Here is a 4,913-nt window from a genome sequence, read left to right as displayed (position 1 = left end):
GAGCTGATGTTCAGCATCTTAGCTGTAGAGGGCAGCGTCACTGGCCCTCATATGTGGGATCCGAACCGGGGCCCTCTGGCATCCCAATCGAGTTCTTAACCATCGCGCCACTCGGCCGGCCCTATGTATTACTTTTTGAAGTTGAATTGAATTATGGTAGCAATGTGTAGTATGACGTTCGCTCTAAAGATGGCGTTGATCAAATGAATGCCAACGTCATTCATTTATTACAATTTAAATACAGTTTTTTTCTTTCTTAAAATATGTAAACATTTTTTTGTCACCCTCTGTATTTGTCTTAATCTGTTCAGGCTTCCATAACAAAGCACCATAGATTGTATGGCTTAAACAACAGAAATTTATTTTCTCACAGTTCTGGAACCTGAAAGTCCAGGATCAGACAGCCCACATGGTCAGTTTCTTCTGAGAACCCTCTTTCTGACTTTTTATGGCTGCCTTCTGACTGTGTTGTCCTATGGAGAGGGAAAAAGAGAGAACAAGCTCTCTGGTGTCTTTTCTTACAAGGCCATTGATCTCATCTAAATCTAATTTCTTCCCAAAGACCCCATCTTCAAATACTATCACGCTGGGAATTTGGACTTCAATATATGAATTGTGTGGCTAATCCAGATATTCATAAGTGTTAAGTTTAAGTCAGGATTTTTGTTCCCTTTAATCAAATGCTATATGATTGAAGTATTAGTGCTATACAACATCAGGCTTTTCATCTTTCCAAATAATCTAACCATATTCCATTAGAAAAGCCCAATATAAAATTAAAAAATAATAATACAGTATACCAATATGATTTCTATGATATTCCAAATAGTTCATTGTCCCTCAAAAGCTATTTTGATTACAACAATTTTTTGTATTTGCCTTTTTACTTGGTAATCCCCCTACCCCTAGAATTTTGTTCTGTTCATCTTCATATCCTGCATAGATAGTATAATATTTGGAGAACACTGGATATTTAAAAAAATGATTGGTGCGATTAAAAGTAAAAAACAAAATAAAAACAAAACCACAAATCTAAAATCCCTTGTGATTGTTAAAACATTGGAAAAAATGTTTTGCAACAGGATAACAATTTTGGTTTTCTGATTTTAAATAGCAAAATGCCATTGGTTACTTACTCTTCTAATCTATTTTGGTATCTCTTCTTATTTCAAAATTATCTCTCAAGATTATTTCAAAGAGGCAGTGAGGTATTATCTTGAAGATAAAGTAGATTATTTTAACTTCTGCTACTGCATTGTTTCAAATAAGTGAATAACAGTAATATTTAAATGAGCAATCTGTTAAGCAGAATTTGAATTGATGAAGTGATTTTTGTCATCCATCACAACTATACATAAGGAGACATAGAACCATTCACAAAAGTTTGGCACTAGGAAAAAGCATTGTGGATTGAGCTTTCAAACCAATCAAGAAATGTTTTTGTTTTTTTTTTAAAGATTTTATTGGAGAATTGGGGGGAGGGGAACAGCGCTGGGGAATGGGGGGGGGGACAAGTTGCTGTCGTTTTGTTCTTCAGTCTAGTTGTGAAGGACGTTGCTTCACTGGCCCCATCATTGTGCTCTTCCCAAGCAAGGCACATCAGTCACTGGCTTCTGGACGGCTGCTCACTGCAGCTGCTGCGGCTGCTGGCCGCTCACGCTGGCTGCTGGCNTCACTGGCCCTCATATGTGGGATCCAAACCGGGGCCCTCTGGCATCCCAAGCGAGTTCTTAACCATCGCGCCACTCGGCCGGCCCGAGGGAGGCCATTTTAAATCATCATCCTCAGGCTCTTTTTATTTTAGTTTTTTGAATAAGATAGTTAGGACTTACTTAAGATAAGCAGAACAAGTTCTTTGATAAATTGTGGGCTTTATTCCTAGTTGTCTACTTCCCTGCTTAACCTTTGCCTATCCCTTTAGTGGGGAGTTTTCCAGGACATTCATGTTAGGCATTAAATGCAATCCTAAGAGGACAGGACAAGAAAGCAAAGGGCCCCTCGTCCTTGTAACATGTGGGCTCATGTATGTGAATATCGGCCTTCCAAATTTGCTGCCTCACATTTGTTACCTGAAAGAATGGCCCTGTTAGTGGAAATTTCAGGCAGAGCAGCTGGCTGGGGGAAGAGAGCTAGACAAACATTCCATAGTTTAAGGAGCATGGCCTGGTGCAGAGGCTGCTTTACTGCTGATAAAAAATGATACTGATGTCGCACAACCTAGTCACCTAGTGAATCCTCTCCTTACTCACTTGTCAAAAGGACCATAATTTTCTTTTTTTTTTCCTGGAAAGATATGCAACACTCACTCCCTGAGAGGGAAAAAGAAGATTTAGACAACGTAGCGGTAACAGTTGAAAATTACACGTACACTGCCGTGTATAGCCTTTGTACCATTTCTTTTTAATCATTCTGCAGTGACCCTGTTACCCAGACCCCAATAAAGAAGTATTGTTAAATAATGCATTGGTTTCAAGTTACACTGATTTGATGGAAATCCCATGGATAAAACTGTCTGCATTACTTAGAAAAGATTTCTCTCTGGGGTGATTGCTGCACAAGCATATAATGGAATCAATGTGATATGGGTCAGGTCAGCTCTCAACCACATAGTGGAAGCCTGCCTGCGCATAGAATAAATATATTTCCTACTAACACTTAATGTACTTTTAGAAGATTCATTTGAATCCTATGTATATGTTGTTGGAGCAGAAAATGCACAAATATGTATTTTATAATTTATAATGGGTGTGCATTTCTCCACAAGCCTTATATGCAAGAATTGTCCCATTTCTTTACATTTTCCTGAATCAAATTACATCTGTGTATGTGTTTCAACTTGTCAGGGTAAGAAGATGGTCACTCTCATTAATAATTTTGGCCATCCTCTGAGACTGGAAACTTACAGTGACAAGAAAATTCCAGAAAGGTCTCTATTATTTTCATTCCACTTTTTAGTAGCCACTGAATACTCATTGTCTAAGACCCCTTGGTCCATTTTGAAAGATCATTGTTTACTTTCTCTTTAAGTCTCTGTGGGACATGGCAAACTTTTGTCAAGTCTCCCCGGTGATGTCAACTGTGAGGAATTCGTCATAGATACTCTGAAACGTGTATCCCTTTGCTAGTTTCACTTAAACTATCACCTCACTATTCACTACTTCAGGGCAAACTATTTAAGTGTCCTCGATTTTCAACACTATTCTGTCTTCCTTCACCTTGAATTAGTCCCCACCTTTTAATCAGAAATTGGATCTCCTTGATGCCTTAAACTGTTTTGGGCCCTGAAATGCAAAAGCCATGAAGTCCAGAGGCAAGGAGCCCAGATTCAGAACAGGCTTTTTCCTAATTTCTCAGGATAGAAGACTGAAAATGCCTCTTGTTCTTTGGAGTTTCCAGCAGCAAAGAAAACAAAATAGACCAACAATAGAACCCATATTGTAAATTACTTTATTAAACCAAAAAGTATTTTGTATAGATTTAATAATATTTGTAATGTGACCTGATAGGTCAAGGGTGGTTGTTTTTTGGAGGTTTTTGTTTGTATATTTCTGAAAAAACAAACAAACAAACAAATATTCCTGATTTAAATGTTAGTTGAATGTACAGTCAGTGACTAATAGAGCCCACTTTATAGGTTTTATCCCTAGTGAACTAGTTAGCATCATTTTATCCTATAGTCACAGATTATATCGGAAGTTGTAGCTACCTTGCAAATCTGTGCAACCTGTTATTGTAAGGGTGACACTGTATCTTCTATTTTCAGATTTAAACCTCTAGTGTAATTTGATTTAGCAGTGTAGTTTTAGCTCGGGACTTTTTGAAAGTTTTTTTCTTTGCTCTCCTCTTCTCTCCTTCGAAGCCTTAATGATTCTGTTTAGTACACATTTACAATGCATGTCAATTTCAACGGTTCTGTTTACTCCAGACCAGTTTCAATGACTCTATTTAGTCCAGGTCAACACCACACCCCCTGCCCTTTCTCTTTCTTCTGTCTTCTCTTAGGTGCCTATAAAACCTTTTGGCCATGCTGGGAGGAGGGGATGACCTTTGGACAGGAGTCCGCCATCCTCCCAGAACGCCAGCATTTTGAATAACCCTGCTTTTCTTTCCACTAACCTCGTCTCTTGAGTTTTGGTTTTCATGTCGGAGTAGCCAGGCCTTTAGCATGGTAACATTATAAGGATAATTGGCTGTAGATAACTTGGCAAAAATCCCTAATTTGTAAGAATCATAATATAATGTTATATGAATCTTCATATTTGAAGTAGCACTTAGAATATCATATTTCATAGACATTTGTCCAATTGAACTGAATTGAATTGAATTGAAATTGATCATCATTGAGAGATAAACAACAATTACTCTTTGTCTAAAATACATGAGATTACGGTTATAAGGATAAGACTTAAAAGAGAGGCTGGTACCAAAATCTAAGTAAAAAGATCCAAAACATTCTGGATTAGTAAAATTTTTCTAAACCAAATGAGAACTATTCTTATTTATTTAACTCATAGAAATACTCATTTTAAAGACAATTATGCATATTTGTGTTTGGGAGATGTTGACTTAAACTATAACACTTGAAGCTTGAGACTTAAAGTACATGATTGGATTGAGAAGTGGACGAAGAGGTAGACACAAACTTAAATTGGAGAAGGCATCTACCAACCTGGTATGATTTTAAATATCAGTCATCTTCATGCCTTCAACACTGTTAAAATGCCTTTACCAAGGGTTCAAATATTTCATTCCACAATCAGAGTTAATGCATTAATTTCTAATACCTCTAGGAAAAGAAACTGAGTAATAATTTCACACTACCAAAGGTGCCAAAAAGATGTACACATTTTAAGAGATGTTATCTATGTATTACTTTTGTTTGTTTGTTTTGTTTTAAAGATTTTTATTGGGGA

The sequence above is a fragment of the Hipposideros armiger genome, unplaced genomic scaffold, assembly GCF_001890085.2.
Source record: "Hipposideros armiger isolate ML-2016 unplaced genomic scaffold, ASM189008v1 scaffold_800, whole genome shotgun sequence".
Lineage (NCBI taxonomy): Eukaryota > Metazoa > Chordata > Mammalia > Chiroptera > Hipposideridae > Hipposideros > Hipposideros armiger.
The sequence above is the reverse complement of the archived record's forward strand: the minus strand, read 5'-3'. Positions refer to the sequence as shown.